Here is a 24591-nt window from a genome sequence, read left to right as displayed (position 1 = left end):
ATATCAACATGGGGTTGGATGAATGGAGTGACTACTTAACATTAAAAAGTCAGAATAACCGCTGTATTGAGTTCATAGAAGTAATATGTAATTCCAAATTCTGTTCAGACTCTTTATGGACAGTGATTTAACCATCAGTCTAGCGGTATAGCTTATCCCATAATTAAGTTGTATAATAATTTGCATCTAACGTCGGGCTTATGCAGACGGTGTTTTTGATACGCGCTGTCTCGTCGCATTTTCTAGGCGCACGTTTGTGTGTAAGTGCACAGTTTTCGACTACATCGTCTTCATTGTCTTTTGAAGTACGTCGTAAGTCATTTAAGAATAGTCATGTGCATAGATAATAAATTTTATCAAACCATAAATTCACTTAAATTAATAATCATTTTTAATTCAATATTGGTTCTTTATGCATTAGAATTTACCATAAACAATTATCATAATTAGAAATATCCATTAGCCAGCTTTATTACGTTTAATGATGAACGATAACTCCAAATAATAGATTAGCGGTTAGCTCATTAACTAATAACCGTTTACACAACAGATTTCATGGTACTATACTTACTATATAACCCTGTATAGGTGTGTAGTTTGTGGTTACAATAATAATTCAAACCATAGAGTTTGTAAAATTTATAGAAGAGACGTTAAAGAGCTATGATTATTAATTAAATTAACAAGTGATCTAAATGTGAAATTTTATACATTTTTTTGTTTATTTTTTTATTTATCTTTAATGTAATGTCAATCGTCAAACAGTTGTAAAACGTTGTCGATATTCTTTATTATATAAAGAAATATGTTACACTAACTTTTGTCAGTGGCTCGATTACATTTTCCACCGGTGTTTCATTCTTAAAATTTAAAATGTTGTATAATTGTAAAACGTAGGTAGATATTGTAATTTTGACTTTCGGTCGTCCAATACCTTAGTCCCCGCGTGACCATGAAGACTGTAAAGTCTTCGATTAATAACCACGATAATATACGAAAAATAGTTTCATTTCCACCACTAAACATTATAATAAAAATAAACTTTTATAGACGTATTGAAGCTCTATTTTACGTATTTTATTTACAAGACAAATGGCTCCATAATGTCTACTTTGAGAAGGGTAAGTCGATGTGTCCAATGCACATCTGTCTGAGGATTTTACCCATCTCGAATCTTTTATTCTCGAATGTTCCATCAAAGTGTAAGACTTGTCTATATATCTAGAGATTTGTGTGGAGCTGACGTAATCTAGTGTTTAAGGTGTAAATTCTCTTTGATCTAGGTGAATAAGCTTTATATTATTCTTTCTTAATATTAAGTTATCTATATTATTTTAGTTTTCATTAGATCCTGTTTGTTCACTTTTATATTTTATATATAATATATTTATTTATTAGGCTATATTAAGTTTGGAGAAAATTTTATTTTTAAAAATATTTAGTTTATTTGGTTTCGATTTTATAGTTTTGAGTTATGATGTAGAATTGTTGGAAATCAAAGCACGCTCCAGGCCTTTAAATTCTCATTCTAGTTTATAAAAGTTAGAATTAAAAATCCTCTGATAATGTGCATTAGCGGTGGATATATAAAAAAACTGTTACTTGTGGATTCATCCAGATGATAATCCTTCCTCGCTACAAGTTGCTAAACGACGGCGCTACCTAAAACGCCATCTATACGACGCGAGTATCACCTATTCAAAAATTATAATATAAAAAATATCTACTGGAATAAATTATCTATAAAAATAGTAGCTTAGGTATAACTTAATCCTTTACACGGTGTATCCGTATGTTAAATCCTATTCAAATCCGTACACCGATTACTAACAATTTTCCAAATATCTTCACTATCGCATTCATTTCGTTAACCATTTATACAAAAAACAATACAAAGTTAAAGCTAATAGTTAAAACCGCAAATCAGCAGCAGGAAACTGTAATAGGTTAGTTAGAAACAAACTTATAAAGTCCAATATATACGTCAAACAACACATCAAACGCCATACACAGAAACCAAGTTAGAACGAACTAGCGGGCAGCAACTTATTTGGAGGCAGTGGCGCGGTTTCCGGGACAACTTGCCCGGTTTATTTGCTTGCAGCTTTGTGCGAAGCTTCACAAAGCTTTATAAGTGTTGGACTGTGCCGATTGCCTTCTGTGTTTCGATGTTGAAAAATAAAAATATTGATTGCAAGTCACAAGCAGGCGGTATGATTGTGACGATGTTGACAATGCTCAGAAAAAAAAGAAAGCCAGTTTTAAGGTGTTATTTACTGAAAGAAAATATTTACACAATTTTTCTATATAACGTGATGCAGCGTATTTAAATGTAATTTTATTCATTAATATAATAAATAATATAAGCCATATACTATATACTGTCCCACCGCTGGTCACGGGCCTTCTCTACTACTGAGAGGGATAAGGCCTTAGTCCACCACGCTGGTCTAGTGCGGATTGGTATGCTTCACACATCCTCGAAATTTCTATAAAGAACTTATCAGGTATGCAGGTTTCCTCACGGTGTTTTCCTTCCATTTTTCCGTAATGCACAAACAGACTTGTTTCTATGTTTCATATAAAATGCGCCACTTGTTGATGGGGTCTTTGACCAGCTATGGGATAATCTATGCATATAATAAAATAGCAAAACCCAGTGAGTTTGTATATTAAGAGAAAAGTATTAAGAAGTCATTGGGTCACTCAAGAGGAGTACAGACGTATTGAGTATTTTTCTGCTTGTTTGTTGCGCCATCTTGAAAACTGCTCAACGGACTTTCATGCAGTTTTCACAGGTTGTCAGATTATAATTGGGAGCAGAATAAAAGCTTTCATAAATCCAATATTTAAAATAAATTATTCACGAGAAGTAAGTCGAGGGCACAGATAAGAAATACAGGACTGATATAACATTACAATATTACACAACTACTCGAAAGATGTAGACCCGGAATTGAACCTAGATTAATCGTATTGCGTCCTCAACTACACAACTTCCGGTACAGACGTTCGTGTATTAGCTCCTTGCAACACCGAGTAATTAACCGACCGATATAATTGTACGACGGTTCAGAGATGTGCTACATTGTAATTGGAGTAATATATACATTGGATACAAAGTGAGTTTGCTGTAGCAGTTGGGAGTGAGCTGTTACGTCATATTGACTTGTCAGCCTTACTTATGGTTATTTACAATACAATACGATACAAATACTTTTTATTATAATCTGTAACGTATACTGGTGGTAGGTCTCTGATATGTGAGAGTCCGCCCGGGTAGGTACCACCGCAATATCTATTTCTGCCGCTAAGCAACAGTGTGTAATCATGGTGATGTTCCGGTTTGAAGAACTTATAGCCAGTGTAACTACTGAGACTTAACATCTCACGACTTAGAATGGCGAGCGGAGTGGAAAACCACGCTGTATCGGTATACAGCGGGGTTTTATTACAAGAAAACTTGCAGAAACCGTTTCTCGCGAGCTATTTTTACCGTGTAAGCAATCAGCGCAAGCTGAGTTCTGCAATTTTTTAATGTTGCAGGGCTTGCGGCAAGTCACACGTGTATTGATTATATTGCGGCAAGTCACACGTGTATTGATTATATTGCAGCAAGTGCAAACGCATCTACAATAAAGCAATGTGTTGCTTCAAGAACTCGCTAGCGTAAACTAAGCTAATGAAAGTATATTTTTATTTAAATCTCAATACAAAAATTTAGGCCTGTGTCGAAGATGAGTATTTCCGAATATAAATGTGCCTAACGAAATAGTTCTTACAACATATTAACACGATTTTTTTTTATTTTTCGTTATTCAGTCATACTTTATATTATTTGGAAGAATAAATGAATTAAAACAAACAACAACAAATGAGACAGAATATTTCGTAAAAATTATTTCGTTATGTATATGTATTTTAAGAAAGAAGTTGAAAAGTAGAGCTTCTATTTCAGAATGTTTTCGTATTCGAATTGTGAGCCCTATTTTCTGATCGTCAGAAATACAATTAAAATGGACTTATTTTTATCTTCAAGTAATAAGTAACTGTCTATGGTGATATCCAAAAAAGGTTAGATTTAAAGAAACATTTAAACACATAAAATCAACATCCTTAGATGAAACAAACAAACTATAATTCAACTGAAACACGATATATTGCATATGCGATGAATAACCTAATTGCAAGGTTTCCTCACAGGTGAAGTTTCAAATAATTAATTAGTTTTCATTGTTTTCTGTGGTTCTAGTTGTGTTTCTAGTCTGGGGGAAGCAAATATGGAGAATATTTACATTAATAAGGTTGTATGGTAGGTAAGATGTAATAACATAGTTTGTAATTTATTAATTTACGTGGATCATAGTCTATGTTTTCAAAATAGATTCACTATTATTTCCTACTTACTCCTTACCTATTTCATGAGACAGTAAAAAGACTTTGATATTAAAGTTGGAATCGAAACCTAGACAGGCTCATTGTAATTTTTTTATTGCTTTAAATGACGTGACTAGCTTGCCGTTCGCCTGATGGTAAGCGATACGACTGCCTATAAATATGAATTATAAAGTATTGTATGGTATTTATTATTAGCGCCTATAAACATGAATTATAAAGTATTGTATGGTATTTATTATGGTGTGTTTGGTATTGGAGGTATTAAGTCTTATTATGTGCAGCAGTTACACTGGCTACAATTTTCTTCAAACTGGAACACAACAAACAACACACTGCTACTTGGCAGCAGAAATAGATATTGCAAATTACACTACCCAGGCAGGCTCTCACTTATGAGAGACCTACCAGTAAAACAATATTAAACAATATATATTTATACTCCCGATAAAAACAGACCTGAAACCACAAAATGTTACAATAAATAAGACGTCACCTTAATAGACTTAAAAAAAACTCATCTCTCCTCACAGCCAGTAAAATAAACACGGCCTCGTTTACGTTGTAAGATATTCGCATAACAAAAGGCTTGCAAATGGCCACTTGCCAAAGCTCGTTTGGCTCAATCGATACTACACGCTCCAGAAAAGATTGCTTAGACTAGTCCTATATGGCGGACGGGACGAAGGTCACGGCAAACAGCGCACACGTCACGATAAGCGATGGTCAAAAATCAAAATAATTACGAACAGGCTGGCATAATTGTGTCGCAGATATAATCGTATCTCATCGTTGGATGCTGTATCTGGCAGTGGCGAAGCGTCCATATAACCCGATTCCTACCGGCTTCCCTTTTAGATTTATTTCCGACTAGCTTCCGCCCGTAGCTTCCCCGCGTGGATTTCGGACTTCAAAAATGGAGCCGGTCGCGAACGTTCGAGAATGTTCGTTTTACGAAGCTACTCGCTAGGTGATTCGCTAGCCTCTAGGTGCCAAGCAAGCGGCCTGCCTGTGTTTTCGCGACCTTATATATATACAAAAATAATCCTTATAGCATGATTCAGTATTCACGCATGATGGCTTATTATTAGCGTATTTCATGTATAACTTTGGTGTTTCTATACCGATTTCTATGATTCTTTTTTATGGAATATTTAATAATGTTAACTTTTTTAATTAGGGATGACTGAGAGTATTTATAAACGTAAGAGTAGACAAATATAATGAGAAAGCTTCGAACTGCTAAGCTATCGAGAGTTACACGTGTTATTGTGAGTCAACCATAAAAGATAGACAGATGCTGTCGTGGGATATTTTTTACATAATTTTAAGGAGAACATTTCCGTCATACATGATTTCTGTGTAGCTTTAACCATTAAGGCTGCACACGCGACGGAAGCTTAAAAAATGGAGTAACTTCTCCCGTTTTCCCAACATTTACCTTCACTGCTCTGCTCCTATTAATTGTAGCGTGATAAAAAGTATACTATAACCAGCACAGGAGTATGACAAATAATTGTACCAAGTTTCGTTAAAATCCGTCGAGTAGTTTTTGTTTTTATAACGGTTATACAGACAGACAGACAGACAGACAGACAGACAAAAATTTTACTAATTGCATTTTTGGCATCAGTATCGATCCCTAATAACCCCCTGATAGTTATTTTGGAAATATATTTCATGTACAGAATTGACCTCCCTACAGATTTATTATAAGTATAGATGGACTTAGTTTTTGTTTTCTGGTAAATTCGGCGCGATATATTAACTAAGGCTTAATTCTTTTTGCCTCGGGTTACCTTTTGAAAAAATTCACACTTCGCCACTGGTATCTGGACCCCACTCAACTTACTATTCGGTGCAGTACAGGGTTTCCCATGCTCGTATAAATATAAATAATGGTTTATGCCAGTTATACTTAGTATTTTTTATGTCGTTTATTAAGTGCCAAAGTAAAAAGTCGATTTATTTTAATATTCTCTTATTGAGTTTAACGGTTTTATCAAATATACAGTATCTGTCTAATTCAAAGCAAAAAAAAATCATAGTATGCATTGAAATAACAAAGCTATCTACATAAAGGTAAATAGATATATTTCACATATTCCATTGTATTACAAAGAATTAGAGAAAAATAATAATATAGCTAAATGCGTAAGAAATAGTCTTAACTCTTAGCTTCAAAAGATAAATCAACATGCAACGTTTAATGAGAGCGAGCCTACAACGCTAAACGGAACACGTGACAAAGCGTGTTGTGTAAAAAGTGTGTCTCTTTCTCCAGCGGTTTTGTTTTTGTCGCGGATCTGGACTTGTATTGTGCCTGTTTAAGGCTTACGCCAGTGTTTTTATTTGGGTCTTTTATGTTGCTTCTGTTGGCTTATTTTTAGACTGGGCCAAATAGTTTAAATAAAATAAGGTAAGATATATTGTGTATTTGAGTCTGTAAGCTGTTATATTTGCACTTTTTTCTTCAATTAACGGTTCACGAATTTTCTAATAGTAGAATTTAAATTATTTTATTATTTAAAACATAGTTAAGTTTCAAGTCAGACATTAATGTAAAAATTAAAAACAAATGACAAAATATGAAGCAGGAATTAACTTGACTCATTAAAAGTATAAAATTACCTTAGCCATATTATTTGAGAAATAAAACACAATAAATTTTCAAAACATGCGTGACAACCCTATTTAAAAAAGTAGGTCGGACTCGGTCACTGCAGGACAAAACACTTCCTTAACCGATCAAACGTATGTGAAATAATATATTTGTGTTTATATTTAAACCCTTCGGAATGGTTGAGAAGTGGTCTCCGCGCGTGACTTCATTGTGAGCCCTATACTTGATTCAGTTCGAAACGGCCCCAGCTGCAAATAAATACAAATGATAATGGTTCATACGTGATATCCCAATTGGGCAACACTCCTGTCAACCGTATGTAATGCGGCGTCTTATTTATGTAGGGTTGCTTTCGTGAGATGCTTACGCTATGTCGGCCATGAGATCGATAGATATAGACATATTTGTTTATGCCAACCCTATTTATACCATAGATGAACCGTTAGCAATGCCAGCAAAATATATTTTACTATTCAATAGTACAATGTTTTTCGAAACGGAACTTAGAACATGTATACTAATTGATCGCAGATGTATAAAAATCAGTTGTATAGCTATACATATAGTCGCATACAAAGGATTTAATATCTTGTATTTTTTTATTCTAGCAACGCATAACGACTTACATCATCTATTGTAAAATTGAAGTCGAAGTCTACAATAATAATAACTGTAGCCTTATTATACACGAAGAAAAATTATAGATAGATCAAAGGCTAAATTTGATCAAGTTTTATATTTATAAATTATACTAGTGTCTATTATGTTATTGCTTTGTTCCCTGGGTACCTTATCTCGTGCAGATCTACTTACCTTAGTCACTACACCGTCTAAAGGTAGAAAATGGCTTCTGCATTAAGTCCGCCATTTTGTACATAAACTATTTTGTAATAAATAAATAAAAAAAAAATAATAATCAAACTGTATTGAACATCGTCTAATATTTTAAACATGTTCCGATTCACGCTGTTGCACGAACACACAAAACTCCCTCGAATACTACAATAGAATAATTTACTCAGACGACGCGCAGCTCTAATATTTCCTCGATTTAATATCGTTTCCCCTAGGGGGAGAGTGTTATTAGAAGCGTATCGAGTACGATACAATAATGCGGGACAACACGTGGTGCCATCTGGTGTACGCACCAAATTCTCTGATTAAACCAGACCATTATTTCTGCAATTGCCACCGAATATCTATGGTATTGGTAAATTAATATCACCGAATTTGCGTCTTCATTTATACTTAATTATTTGGTTTGTGAACCATATAGATGATAGCTAATACTGTTTTTTGTCATTAACCCCTTTCAATTTTTTTCTGGTTCCGGTGGACCTTTTTTTAGGTTTTGAGGGGCGTCCGGACAGTTATGTTGAAGTCACCGTGCCTCTTACGACACCTATCAATGGTATCTGCTTTAATTTTAGCTTCAATAATAATCAATTCAATTCAATTCACCTATCAATGTAGGCACATTGATAGGTGAATTCAAGCTAAAATTTTAGTACTTTACTATCAAACCAATAAAAGTTCGTGGACCACCATTTTTTGGTCATGCCAACGTATACCCCGTCAAGTCTCCCGTGGATCTATGGAGGTCCAATTGGATCACTTTTGGGAAAATGTACTAGATTTTTAGAATGCTTTACTGTCTTCCAGTCACATATGCTATTATCTCGTATTTGTTACGCTTATTCTACGAGAAGAGCTGCAGAAGTGTAACTGTGACGAAAAGTTCGTCTTTACTAGTAGGTTAAATCATTAACTTCATGCCTTTAAATGAAAGAAGAGTTCATGTTCTTAAAGCGGACATACTTATTATTATTCATATTTCTTTCCTATCAGGTATTTGAGCTGCTGGATATATTTGGCGAAACACAGCAGCAATTAGTCACTACCCTTATTTTGTCTGACAACGCTCAACAAGCATAATCTGACCGAGGGCTAATAGAAACTCAAATATCACACGGTTTTGCTCACGCCGCCGCTTCAATATTAGCAATTTGACGGTTAATAACTCAATCACTTGCCGTTAACTGAACGGCCATATTAACTTGCTTTATAGTTTATTACACTATAGTTTGTAATGTACATTCAGGTCTTTTATCCCCGAAGGTGTAGGCAGAGGTGCAATTCGTAAACTCACCCGTTTGTATTTTGTTCCATTACAAGGAGCTATCCTATTGCCATATACGACACAGTATGCTCTCTATTTCACAATATATTTGTGTGTCAGAACCTAAAAAATACGTGGCCTAATACCTCGAGTAGTAAAGTGTTAATCCTCATTTCATTTTATGATCTTAAAATATATTTAAATGACTTGAGGTTAAGCCAAGTGGGAAATGGAAATTCTAGAAATCTCATGCAGTATGACCTGTATTACACAAAATGTTCTTTGAAACATTCTACAACTGAATGACGACGAGAAAAATGCCCGAGGTGATTCATAAAAGTAGATGAAACCAAGTATGTCAAGAATCAAGATTGTGTAAGGGATGAATCCACGATATCTTTTCAATCCCAATGGCATACAGTGAAGTAGTAGGTGTAGGTGGTAGGTCTCTCATATGTGAGAGTTCGCCTCGGTAGGTACCATCGCAATGTCTATTTCTGACGCTAAGCAGCAGAGTGTAGTCACTATTGTGCTGCGGTTTGAAGAACATTGTAGCCAGTGTAACTACTGGACATAATAAGATTTAAATCTCATGTCTCAGGATGGCGAGCGCAGTGGACAACCCAATAATACTTTATAATTAAAGGTCTTGGATGGTGTTTTTACTGTTTATGGGCGGTCGCATCGCATCAGACGAACGGGAAAATCGTTTCGTCATTAAAAGCAATAAAAAAATGGTCAGATAAGTAAGTCCCTGATTGCTGCTTCTGCTGCCTTTATAGGCCATAACAAAGTTGCCTGCATCTAATAATAAATGGAGCGGCGTCCAGATAGAGTATTCGCTGACGATAGATGATTATCATCTCTCACCCATAGACACAAACTGCCGGTCTGTACAATATCATGTAGTCAGCCATATAAGTAGCTGATCAAATTCGCAACTCTGAAACACTAATACAGTTTTGTTTATTTAACATTTTTTTTTCTTTTCACAAAAATTAAATAAAAGTTATGAAATTAACATAAAAAACAATTTGTGTGAATAATTATATAATGTAGGTGGATATTGTAAGTCGTAACGCTTCGTGATCATGAAGGCTGCAGACTTCGAAACTTTGGGAGAAAACTTTAATATAAAAAAACACGATAAAATCCGAATACCAGTTTTATTTCGATAAATAAAAAAGGCTTTACTTTACATAAAAAAATAAATTCCCGCGTACTCTGAAATTCGGAATTTATCAAACACATGTGGCTCACTGTACACAGTATGGACCTGGAAAGCAACATTTACGGCAACTATAGTTGGTTATACACCTTGTGTACAGTCGCAATACTCACATTTGAATTATACAATACTGCATGGAGTACCCGTTACGGCGAGACATTAGATATAGCCTCATAATGCCCAGCAATTAAGCTGGCTTCAACGACGCAACTAATTCTGGAAAGCTGTTGCATTACTGAATTCACTGTTGCCGTGGAGTGCTTGGTTTGTCTCACTTGACTTGTTCGAATGTATTCAACTTTCTGGCCTTGTATAGTGTTATTTTTATTAAGGACTAGTTAACCCGACAGACGTTGTCCCGTCTTAACTACGAATTTGCAGCGCGTATTCTGTCATTCGCTGACAGTTATTTCAAACAATTGACAGTTATATAAAATTAATAGTTTCGTTAAGTTTTCATAAATTTTCTAATTTTCCGCGTCATTTTTTGATTTTTTTTCTTTCATAAGATACTTCTGACAATAACAAACACAACAAAAAAAAATGTTAAATCGGTCCAGCTGTTCACGCGTGATGGCGTGACCAAGGTAAATAGGGATTCATTTTTATATATTATATTATATAGATCATTGTGTGATCGAAAACAGAAATTGAAGATTCTCATTATTCAAAAACACGTATAAATCAAATCAACATAAAACAACAAAATAGTCAAAACGATAAAGTAATGAAAGTTAATGAGGCGAAAAACGATACAATCCAGTAGAAATATAAATTCTAGCCGTCTGTATCCATTCATTTCTACGTAAAAGGCATAACAATATGTAAAGCGAAAACAAACATCAAAACAACAGCGAAAGGAACAAACAATTGGAATTCTACTAAAAAACCAAAGACTAGGCGACAACGGTTTTTTTCGTAAAATCATTAAGGTCGCCTGTTCAGCTCTTCCATGGATTCGCTGTAGTGTGACTGAATGCTTGCCAGCGGCTCATTACGTTGTAATGAATTATTCATGCGCCGGCTACAGGGGTGGACTGAGGCGTTGGACCGGGGCCAAAAATTATACTCAGACTTACTTGTCGATTGAATAAGTCTTTTATGTTCATGTTGAAATGTTTAATGTTTTGCAATTATTTTATATACCGATATTTAAGGTTTTTATAAATACATATTAATTGAAATTTTGGATGTACTTGTAAATGTGTGGATACAGTTTAATGTTACATGTGTATACATTGGATGTACATACCTATACATTTGACAAAATAACTTAACCGTAACTTAAAAGTACATAATTATTGAGTGACAAAAATATTTATTCTATTTACACGCGATTTATTAAGAATTAGAATTGAAGCCGCATAGTGGTATCAAAATACATAAAGAGCCTCACCGTTTCACTATACTCTACCCCTGAGGAATTGCTGTAGAACAGTTATATTCATTATAGATTAATAGACTACTTTCAGAATGAATTACGTCCCACAATGTTTAATAACATTTAAAAATTATAAGCATATCTATACAATATAATAAAACAGCAAACCACGGTGTGTCCGTATATTGAAAGTCAGTCATAAAAAAAGTGGGTGACAAAAGAAGAGTAACTGAACACAAAATAGCAATTTTATTGGAATTTTTTTCTGTCAGTCAATTTATCTGTTTTTCTATTTGTTTGTAAGCGCACATGTCCGAAAGCACTGAACCAATTTTCATGTAGTTTTCACAGGTGAACAGAGTATAATTGGGAGCAGAATATAGGCTTTGCTTCATTAAAACTGGCTAGCGATTGCAGACAAAGTCACGGACGCAAACTCAATACATTTTAATAAAAACTAGTTGGTGAGGTCAATATCCCATCACAAAGGCCTCGGTACCTGCCTGTCATCTTAGGCCCTTCTTTCCCACGTCGTTACTTTCAAGCCCAGTGACCTGAAGGCTTTAGATCGGACGTCTGCCGATTTTTTATATGTAATATTTCAATTTTTTACATCATAAAAGTCGACGGGTAAACTGTGTGAATGTAAAGGCTTTTTATAGATTTATATTCAGAAAGTTTTGTGAAAATATAATGGCGTTTTTGTGCGTAATAATGAAAATATAATTTAAGTATTGGTTCTCTCTTACATAAGATATAATATAAGTGCTAACTACTTAACTTTAAAATAAAAATTGCACCTATATTTCCTTCTTACTTTTATTTCAGAATACTACCCTCTAAACTTCGGTATTATTATATATAATAAAAAAAACATATATATACCGACTGTATCTAGTTTCGAAACAAAAAAACAAAAAATAATTGTTTTTTTTTTTACTTTAGAAATTCCCAGTTACGTTTTAATTCATGATAATAAAAAGCTGAGTCTTTTGTCTGAATAAAAGTATGAAATATAATTTATAAAATGAAAATGGATTTTTGTACTCACTTGTTACTTTTCGTGATTCTGATCCTATGTCTCCGAATGAGTAAATAATCGATCTAACTTACATATATCCAAGCATGTCATAATTGTTTGTCCATCCGTGTTCTATCGACTGCTGAGAGCATTAGAGGGTACTACAAAATTATTTGCGGAACGTATTGTAACCACCTTTCAAGCAAAACATGCCCACATCCAGCTCCCTAAAGTAGCACGGGATGAAATGCAGAAAGGGAATTAAGTCCTAATACATACAAGTTTAATATTTGCTTTATAAGTATTTGTTGACTTCAGCTGTAAGCTATCATGTATATATCTTGGAGTAATTTATCTTAATAAATATTGAAATAGGGAATTCCTGTTTAGATAAATAATAAGAATTATAATATGATGTTTACTTTATCTCCGATATAATAGATGCAATCGAATAGAAAGCAAGTTATTAGTTGGTTATAATTTGATTATGTTCCCAAATTACCAAACCCTTACACCAATATTCACAGCAAACTACTGAATATCATTCCGCAACATGTATCGATAGGCGAACACAGTCCCCAAACTCATAAATCTCAAATAACAAACCTAAAAGCCAAGTAGAAATTACACGCCGTTCATAACCCACAACCAAATGTATACTAAAATAAGTTAATGAAAGAAAATGTGCGTGCAACGAAGCAAAAAGCGAATGGCACTCCGGCAACCACATTTCATGATCAAAGAAGTCTACACCCGAAACCCGAAAAGGGTTATCCTGTTGAAAAAACTTATGGAGCGGCCCGGCAATCGCGTTAGGGTCTTACTGCCGCCCTTTACGCAAAGTTGCAAAGTTCCCCCAATTAAATAGATGACTTTGTAAAATAAATCCTGTTTTCTAAGCCCTCAGCGGGTGACGTCGAGTAGTAAATTTTATTAGCGCCTTCGAAATGATTAATCGATATTATGTGTTGAGGCGTTGCGTGTAATGACGAACAACATTTTCTGGATGATTTAGAGATGAGATGACAGTGTGTTTTTTAGTAGGGACTATGTGTACATTTTACTGCTTCTAAAATATTTTTATGTCCTTGTGATTTCTCCCGCTTAAAAGTTCCCGGGATTAGAAAGTAATATTTTGTTAATGAAAAAGAAAATATATAATTGGTTCAGTTCTAGAGATTATAAACGAAAATACAATCTCTGTAACTTCATAATGTTTAGTAGGTAGATTAAATTATAATTACTGATGGTACAAAATGTTCTTTTACTTCCGAACAATCATAGTAGACAAAGACTGAGTAACAATTGCTCTAAAATTTTATATAAATTGCAATCACTTTTCGCTGTAGCTGAGAGCATATGCGAAATACGTAAGAATACACAAGATTCCTTTGAAAATTACACCCACTTCGCTCTCAATTTAGAATCAGTTTTAGCAGAGTGAAGCGAAGTTATTTGACATTATTAATAATAACATTGAAATAAAACATTTTTTTTTCGAATTTTATCGTTTTTTTTTTTAATAATTTTCTCCCGACGTTTTGAAGATTTTGCAGCCTTCATCGCCACGAAGGTGACCAAGGTAGACCCTCTGAATGGAATCGAGATGTGCAAATTAAAAGCAATTTTGCATTATAATAACCACATATCCACTCCACATTACTTCACCTTTGTAGAAACAGCAAACGCTTTCACAACTCAGCTCTATTTAAATGAAAATGTAGCCTAAGTTTAATCCGTTTGGATTTCCTCACTGACCTAAAACTAAAATTTCTGAAATTTTGAATTTTCAAAATAAACCCGCGAAAGAACCTTATGCTACAAAAAACCTATTCCAAGATATTCAATTAATTAAATTTCCATTAAACGTAAGACATTAATTGAGTGTTTCATCTAATTTTCTAATTATTCTGACGTAATTAATTTATCTGTTAAATTCCATAGACGAGATGTGCTCAAGCGTTGTAAATTGAATTGTTAGAAATTATTTAAAGGGGCAAAAGCAACGCGGTTTCGCGTTGACCTCGTTTTATAGTGAGCGAAATAAACTTCCATTTCGACTCGTATAAATGGTTCTGCGTGTTCTTGGATTGCCTATTATTTATAAAGTTTCGTTTTAATTACTTTTTTTTAATTTTCTATGTAATTAACCTTTGTTCAGTCCGTGTATTCCCAGAGGTAAGTGGAACTAATTCATCTGTTATCGATAATTCTATATTATGAGGAGAAAAGGCATTTCTTTACTATCAGCCTTTTTCAATATACGATTCCATTCGCTTTTTGATCTATCTCAAAAATTGACTAATCAGAATGAAGTTTTTTTGCTTACAAATGGTTAATTTCGTTTGGTTTAATTCCGAACTCAGATTAAAGATCAAGATTATGATCGTTTTTAGAAAACGGGTGTAAATCGATTTTAAAGAAAATGTCAGTTAAAACTCATCAAAATATTTCGAATAGGTTCGATAATATATATAATTATTAATTAAGTGTAAAATTATATTAAATTATAAGAAAATTTTGTTTTCTAAAATCTTAAAAATCATTCCCAATCAGGTTTAAACAATCAATTCAAATATTAGACAATTTAGATTATTTAAAAATCCCTCGTAATTGCGTGACCTGTAAAATCATAAAAAGAAAATTTCTAGTTCGATTTTCTCTTCCTTTATTTCGTCAGGGCGTCGTTTATTTTTCTTAATTCCGTTTATTTCGAAGCAAATATCAAATGGACTTATCATAATGAGTTAGCAGATGAGAAATTGTCCTCTCTTGACACAGTACTGATTGGAATGGTAGGTCAGGTTTATTTTAGCAACATTTTTGAGATTACAACGCTGAGGATCCTGTATTTTTTATTCCTATAAGAATTATGCATAGCAACCAACTATGATAACTATAAGAACTATTTATAGAAATTCATATATTATAATAGATAAATTTATTATTTTCTTAGTTACGAGTTTATTGAAGCTTTATGAAGCTACATAAAGTAGTAAATATAGTCAGAAGGCGCTATTCCGTCAATGCCCTATTCCAACTAATCCATTCCGTTAAATTCGTCTTTTGAAGGACAGTTTTGACAAATTAGGTAAACATGTTTTTTTTGTCTCTTATACCTCTATGACTATTTAAGCTGTACTTCGATTAGAATTTTATGTATTTGCAAAAAGACGGATTACCCCATAGACCGAATAGGGCCCCAGAATATAAAATGAAAATGTATCTCTAATTTTACATTTATGTCCTACGAAATTCTGTCTACCTCTTAGGTCACTACCGCCTATATCTATCTCAATGTTATGTTTCAACTTTAGAATACTTACAACTTCATTAAGCCAGCGATCTCTTTGCAATGTAACAACCCATCCATGTTTTATTACTTTACTGGATTCACTGTGTAACATTCGCAGCGAAATCATTAGCGCGAGATCCATCAATCACGGCGTAACGTTAACTAGGACATCGATACGTTCGCGAAACAAACATAAAAACTAAATAATGTTATCTTAATTATACAGGGTCATTTGGACATTGCGTTACTAAATGAAGCCACATACTCGTCTTCAGTATTGACATTGTGCCAAAAATCCATTAATAAAGAATACTTTCGCCAAAAATGGTTGGTTCGCCTGGTTTAGTTTTCTGATTTTTTGCCCATTTTATAGTATGCAAATATGGCGTGTACGTGTGTGTATTTCTGACTGAAAGTATGATTTTGCCGCTGCGACGAATTGTCTTGGAGTAGTAATAGTGGCATTACAGCGCGTAAAATTAAAATTACTTTTTATTAATATTTATTTTGTTTGTGGCTAACACTTTTTTATTTTACATCTACGGCTAACCTATTGTAATTATTTTCAAGTAGATAAATATGTGGTTTCATTTCGTAACGCAATGTCACAATGACCCTGTAGAGCTGAATAAAGTTGTTATTTCAAAACCTGTTGATGTTGAGTTTGAACGCTTTATTTTTTTTGTACTATACCGATTCTAAAAACCCAAATTTAAAGAAAGCTACAAAATTTGTACTATAAGATTTTTTAACCGGACAAGTGCGAGTTGGATTCGCGTACTAACTTGTAGGTAAGAAGTATGTAAGTACATATTTACGGTTTTCAGATTTGCCCCTTACACGTTCTGTAAGACATAGTTTCTATAATGATTTCTTATGTTTACGCGAATGATAACATTAAAATAAAACATACATAAATACATAACATCACGCATTTATCCCCGAAGGGGTATGCAGAGGCGCAACTAGGGCACCCACTTTTCGCCAAGTATGTTCCGTCCCATGATGTGATAGGGGGCGAGCCTATCGCCATATCGGGCACAAATTCCAGACTCCGGGCTGATACTGAGCAGAAAAACCCAAATATCACTTTGCCCGACCCGGGATTCGAACCCAAGACCTCAGAGCGCTATTGTACCGGACGTGCAATACAACTACGCCACCGAGGCAACAATTTTTCGGATTTTATCGCGGTTTTTATATTATAATTTTCTACCAACTTTTCGAAGAATAGTTGTTGTTGACATAGTTTTTAGCAAAATTTTATAACAGTGGATCGACGGAAACCTATAGGCTTTGATTTCATGCAAAATCTCAAATTTGGCATAATCTGTGACACATAAGCTGTAATTTTATCCTATAATCGCATCCTTGCTAACAAAATACGTCGTTGGTTATTGCAATGTATAAGGCATAAAATGATTCTCTGTTTTATGAAGAACATGTTTTTATGATTATTGCAAAATACTGATATACAAGAAGAGAACATGTGGTCAAAGAAAGCGAAGGAAAAGAAGAAGGGAAGGAGAAAGGAAGACAAATATTGGTCAGTCAGTTTTTGTCAAAAATTATACAAAATACAAAATGCCATAACCTACAAAGATCCTAGCACAGCTTTTTTGTTTATTCCACATTCATGCATTTTCGGTGAGTACTCTTAATGATTTCTTATGTTTATGTGAATGTTAGACATTGAAATTAAACTAATTTTCGGATTCTATCGCGGTGTTTAGTATTTTATTTTTCTCCTGACGTTTCGAAGACTCTGCAGCCTTCATGGTCACGGGGGGGATTAAAATACTAAAAACCGCGATAGAATCCGAAAATTAGTTTAATTTCAATGAGTACTCTCAACTTGCCGATTTTGAAACGATCACCTATTTGATGCTAGAATTGGCTTTTTAAATATTTTTTTACTGATACATTATTCAATGATTGTATATCATATATTCCAATATCATTTATCATCCTCATCATGAAATCGTCAGTTCATACATTTTTTTACATTTGAACTCATACCCATGGTCTTCATACTGAGCAAGCCTGTATCGTAAAGACCCAAAGTATGTATATATGTATGTTTGTTCCTCTTTTACAAAAAAACTACTAAACGGGGTTGGATGAGACTTTACACTAACATTTTTTATATATCAGTATAATACATAGGCTACAATTTATACAAGGATACATATCAAATAACTCGGAAAAAAATTGCTGTCTGTATGGAAATAGTTGACCCTGGGAAGGTTATAGGCTACTTTATATCCCGGGAAAATATATAGCCGGGCTTTTATCCCGGAAAACTTATTCACGCGGGCGAAGCAGCGAGCAAAAGCTAGTATTATATAAACAGTAAAGATGACCGGAAACAAATATAACATATCAGATAAATAAACGGCTACTCTATAATCCGAAATGATTCAACCGAAACTGGATTCACTGTTCACTATCAACTGTTTGTTTAATTACAGTAGTGTTCTTTACACAATGTTGATGAAAAAATGTATTATGGTATTGTGTTATTGACTCAGTGGTCTAATTATATTGTGATGGTATTTAGATTGAAGGTAGAAGAGTTATTTTATATTTAAATAGACGAGTAATTGGCTCGCCTGGTGGAACGCGTTACGACTGTTCAATGTTCATGTATATAATAATTACGCTTTCGTAGATTTTCCCGGTATAAAAGTACTGCAATATATTTCCTCGGAATAAATAATCTATCTCCATTAAAGGGACTATCTCCATACCAAATTTCATCGAAATCCGTTCAGTAGTTTTCTGAGTTTTTCAGATTCATATTCAGATTCGATATTAGCCAGATATTTGATTTATATCCATATCAGATGAATATTTTTTTTATGATTTGTGATAAAAATATTTTTACATTAAGTAATCTAAAATATTTTTCCTATAGCAGGCTTGCAATAATTAATAAAACTATATCTATATTACAGACTGGCCAATGATCATATTACTATGAGGGTTTAGGACTTAGTCCATCACGCTGGTCCAAGACAGGCAGAACAATCCAAAAACCAATACAAAACAAACAAAATTCAACTCAATTTACCTTATAATAGAAGTGAAAAACGCGCAAACAGTATATACCACTGCATAACTGCACTTACAGCAGTGTTTGCTACCGGCAACGCTTGACACGTTTTCACTTTCCTCACACCACGCCCGCGGCCCACTGGCCAAATGAAACCGCACGCGTAGGTGTTCCGCATTCGACAAAGGTCAAGTGGGTTTTATTCTCGACTTTAACGAAAGTGAATACGGTTTAGATTTTTTTAATCTTTAGGGCTTAAGCAGTAAGAGTTGCTTTCGTGGAAAAGCTTTACTGGAATAAAAATCCGATTATATAATTACTGGTGGCAGGTCTTCCATATGTGAGAGTCCGCTTGGGTTGGTACCAACGTAATGTCTATTTCTGACACCAAGCAACAGTGTGTAGTCGCCGTTGTGTTCCGGTTTGAAGGATATTGTAGACAATGTAACAGCTGGACATAATAAAACTTAAAATCTCATGTCTCAGGATGGCGAACGCAGTGGAATACCAAACAATGCTTTATAATTCAAGGTGTTGAATGGTGTTTCTACTGTTTATGGGCGGTCATATCGCTTACCATCAGGCGAACGGCAAGCTCGTCTTGTGATTCAAAGCATTAAAAAATATAATTATATTTGGTGATAGGATACTTGTAAACGCAGATAGTTACTATCATACAAGATGTAACATCGATGTGTCGCGTTCTGAGATCTTAGAGTTTATCCAGTCTCAAACAGGTCAGCATAATTGAGTTTACTGGCGAGGAGTAATGATCTCTCGTTAGTTAACACTATATCGACGATTGAAAGGCTAATTAACTTAAGCGACATTTAATTTCGAAGAATTTTAATTAAGTTAAAAAAGCAAAAAGAGCTGATTTTGAATATGTATGAAATTTAGTGTCGCAAATAATGTCGCTTAGGTAGCCTTTAACCGTCGATATGGATACCACACTCCTTATTATCTGGTACAGAGGGGATATTTTAGCGTGCCCGTAAAAAAAATCAAAGATAAATGTGACTATTCGGAACGGTGTCTATTTCTTCCAATTAGACTATTCGGAATGTGGTCTATCTATTCTAATTAGCAAATTCGGGTATTTCTGCATTTAATACTAACAAACATGAAACCATCTACGGTCTTCGTACATCTTCAACTCACGCATTTATTACTTCTTGTTCGATAATTGCAGATTGCGTCAAATTTCCCATTATTCGAACAAATGAATTTGTTCTAAACTGATGATTAGATCGTGTGTGAAAAGATTTATAATTTAAAGTAATTTTATTTCTATTGTAAATTTTTTTCGAAATAACATTATATAATCTAAACTTTTATATAAAGCTGAAGAGTTTGTTTTTTGTATGTTTGAACTAATAATGATTTCTTATGTTTACGCGAATGTTAGACATTGAAATTAAACTAATTTTCGGATTCTATCGCGGTGCTGGTATTTTATCAAAAGACCGGCTGCCAGACTTCAAGACACTGTGAGCTCATTCTGCGTAGATCGGACCACCAACAGCTAAAATTTTAAAAAATTTAAAAAAGTTGTATAACTGTAAAATGTAGGTAGATATTGTAACTTTGACTTTACGGATGAACAACACCTCAGTCCCCCCCGTGACCATGAAGGCTGCAAAGTCTTCGAAACGTCGGGAGAAAATAAAATACCAGCACCGCGATAGAATCCGAAAATTAGTTTAATTTCAATGTTTGAACTAATCCCAGAAACTACTGTTCGAATTGATAAATAATATTTCAGTTAGCTTATTTATGGAGGAACGCTGTAGACTCTATAACATCACGCTATCACCAATATGAGCCGAGCATTCATGAAAAATGTTGCAAAAACGGGGAAAATTTATTTCTTATGAGAGCCTCCATTGCGTGCGCTATCTGCTAAGTAAACGGTTAAGATTACTCAACAATTAATTTGTATGACAAAATAATGTATAAATCTGTATAACTTGTTTTATTTCAGTGCATAAAATTCGCATAAACATAAGAAACTATAATTTTAAGCTTAATTTGGCCAAAATTATTCAATAAAATAACTGGTATTTAGTTCAGAAACCGTTCAAGGTTTTATAAACAGAACACTATCGACTCCATAAAAATATACGTGCAATTATCCTTAATTTTATTTCAATACATTAGTGCTGTAATATTCAACAGAAATACAACACAACTTAATTATTAGATACAAGTTTTTCCCGCAGTCCGCCTTATAATGCGGGTTAGTTTTTGAAGAATGTTTTAGAAAAGCCTGTTTGACATAAAACACTTCTGACAGTAGGTACACACCTCGGCTTACTCCAAGAACTCATTAACTGACAAATACAAAAGTATGAATTAAGCCACTTTTAGTTATATTGTTTTCCCTATATCATCTTAGATAAAAATTTTATTCTGAAAATCGAGTGAGTATGTTAAATATTATATTATGTTCAGGGCGTTATAAACTGTACTTGATTTTTTGCAATTAGTGAGTCCTTGCAGTAACTCGACGATAGACACTCACGCCTTTTATCAAAGGAGTAGGCAGTGGAGCTACTAGTGCATCCTCTTTATGATGTATATTCCATCCCATGATAGAACAGGAGCCTATCGCCACATCGGGCACGAATTCCAGAGTACCCAATATAACTTCTCCCGACCCGACTTCTGAGAGATATTGTATAAAGTGATTAAAATTAGAATATTTAATAATGGCCCTGTATCGCAATTTCTGTAAGCGGCGATAGCCTAGTTGGGTGTGGAACGGACTGCCAAGACGAATGTCCGCAGGTTCAAATCCCAAGGGCACACACCTCTGACTTTTCTAAAAAAAATCATAATGTGTGTATTCTTTGTGAATTTATCGTTCGCTTTAACGGTGAAGGAAAATATCGTGAGGAAACCTGCACATCTGAGAAGTTCTCTATAGGAATTTCGAAGGTGTGTGAAGTCTACCAATCCGCACTAGGCCAGCGTGGTGGACTAAGGCCTTATCCCTCTCAGTAGAGTAGAGGTGGCCCGTGCTCAGCAGTGGGCAAGTATATAGTACAGGGCTGGTATTATTATACCAACTTCTGAGCAAATGCCATGCCAAATGTATAAGCTGACCAAATACGAAATACACATGCTAATCTATGCTTCCAAATGAATGGTAATAAATGATTACTATCTACATTAGCTGTTAAATTCTATTACAATCAAATAAAATTAACATAAATACCTGTGTAACATACCTTAATTTTACACAAATTATTCCTACTTTTAGACAAGTAAATATAATATCAAATTCGTTTTGATTAAACACAAAGCAAAATAAAGATGTACAAATATCAAACATCAAGTTCAATTCAGAGATTAAACTTTACAAAATCAAACATACTCCATTAGGTAGAATAAATAAAAAAGTATAAAAAACGTTTCATACTAAATAACGTTAGAGAACAAACAAACTTACTTCAGTGTTATATAATAAGAAATATAATAGAAATTATGGGTTTATTTATAGATAAAAATAGAGCGGTAGACCTTGATGTGTAAGTTTCTATTGCAGTCAATATCAAGCGGCCCAAACTGCTCTGACTGTGGAGTAAGAGATGACGTACGTCATGTTTTGTCGGAGTGTGTGAAGAGTGGGCCTCATACTTTGAGCTTTAATGTGGGCAGCATAAATAGTTTTTGTCGGTTCCTGTATCAGAAGAGGCTTTATTAAAAAAATATTTTGATTTCATCAAAAGTTAGTAGGCACGGGTAAAAGTGGACATACGGAGCGATATAGCTGTGAAACAACGACCAAGCACCTTAAATAAAGATTAAAAAAAATATTAATCGGACGCGCGATGTTTACCGAAACGAACAACAGCGACAGAAATATTATGAAGAAAATAATCAATTCTCTATTCTCATTAAAATTTACAATGATTTATAGATTTATTTTTGGCTATTACTACGACATTAGCGATTCAAAAACAATTCAATTTCTAGCAAAAATGTATTGTGTTGCTTATTTATCCGTTCATGTGGTAATGTTGTGGATATGGCTAATGTTTTACGGTGAATCCATTATTGACGTAATAGAGTGTGTGTGCAATTTGTTACAAATATTAGTAAATTATAGTATTTCGTTAATTACTAAGCAAACCTATGTTTTCAAATTCCATTCGCATGTTAAAAACATTTTTGGAGGCAAAGAACCGAGAAGTGCATTAATATTCATATATTGGCTCTTGGGAACGGTTATTGCTTTCTATATTTCGAGTGATGATACGTTCGTTGAAACCTTCCATGTAAAAAACCTTGGTGAATTCCTTTTTTATTTATCAATTCCCGCAAATTTATATCCGATAATATTTATATTCTATTGGATATATCTTAGCACCCTTAAGTTTAAAAATGCGTTAAAGAACGGTTTAAATAGAACTGCGCTAGATGAAGAAAAGGTTGCTATTGTTGCCACATTTATAAACGATTATGAATATCTATATAACTCGCTGAGATCAACAAAAATGCTTAAATTATTGGTATGTATAATGATTTCTTATGTTTACTCGAATGTTAGACATTAAATTAAGCGATTTTATGATCGCAGTTTTTATATTTTAATGTTCTCCTGACATTTCGAAGACCGCAGACTTCGTGGTCACGGAGTGGAAATATAAAAACCGCGATAATCCGAAAATAGTTTAATTTTTATTATTGGTATGTTATGAATTATAGGAATTCTAATTTGAATGGTTTCGTTTGACTAATAATTGTATATTTTTTTGCAGATAATCTTTCCATTTGTGTTTTTAAACTTAAGGATTTATTTATGGTTATATTTTATTTTAACAGAAGTTTTAAGTACGGTAAGTAATCATTTTGCTAATGAAGTATTATTTTATAGATTCTTAGCATCGATATTCGAAATTTTGTCAAATCATTTGATAGTATACTTGGTATTAATCATATTTTACACTTAATGTTATTAATGATTGATGATTTTTCTTTATATTGGTTACAAATATCAGGTTCATTTTTTAAAAATTGCTCTAAACTCTTTTAAAACCCTTTCCGCCATATGCAGAACATGTTTAAGATTAACTAAGAGCAGATATTGTTTTTGTAAATATCTCTTTAATAAAAGAATTCTCTTTAATAAGAGAGAATAGAAGAAAAGAAGGAATTAAAGAAATTCTTTAATTAATTTTACAGGAAACATTTTATATTTATGAATTTCTTACTGGCGCCATCTATGAAATATTTTTAGTCTTCACTCCTGCATTTTTGGTTGAATTAACTGCTAATTCTATGTACGGAGCGCAAATTATTTTGGCTGATCAACTTATTGATTGTAAAGGTAAGAGAATTTTATAGACAGAATTGTCGATGTGTTCTTTGACCTGTTGGAGAATGATCATTTACGAATATGTAATCTGACTGAGGAATTTTGGGTGCGTTGTCCACCATTTAACGGTAAAGGAAAGCATCGTGAGGAA

At 33.7% G+C, this 24591-nt stretch overlaps 1 protein-coding gene across 1 annotated transcript in view; it reads right to left on the bottom strand.

Moving 5' to 3' along the window:
* The window catches only part of LOC119190092, a 104365-nt gene that overhangs the window by 77877 nt on the left and 1897 nt on the right, over nucleotides 1–24591 (bottom strand). The window lies entirely within an intron of this gene.

Source organism: Manduca sexta, chromosome 21 (genome assembly GCF_014839805.1).
Source record: "Manduca sexta isolate Smith_Timp_Sample1 chromosome 21, JHU_Msex_v1.0, whole genome shotgun sequence".
NCBI classification, from domain to species: Eukaryota; Metazoa; Arthropoda; class Insecta; order Lepidoptera; family Sphingidae; genus Manduca; species Manduca sexta.
The sequence above is the reverse complement of the archived record's forward strand: the minus strand, read 5'-3'. Positions and strand labels throughout refer to the sequence as shown.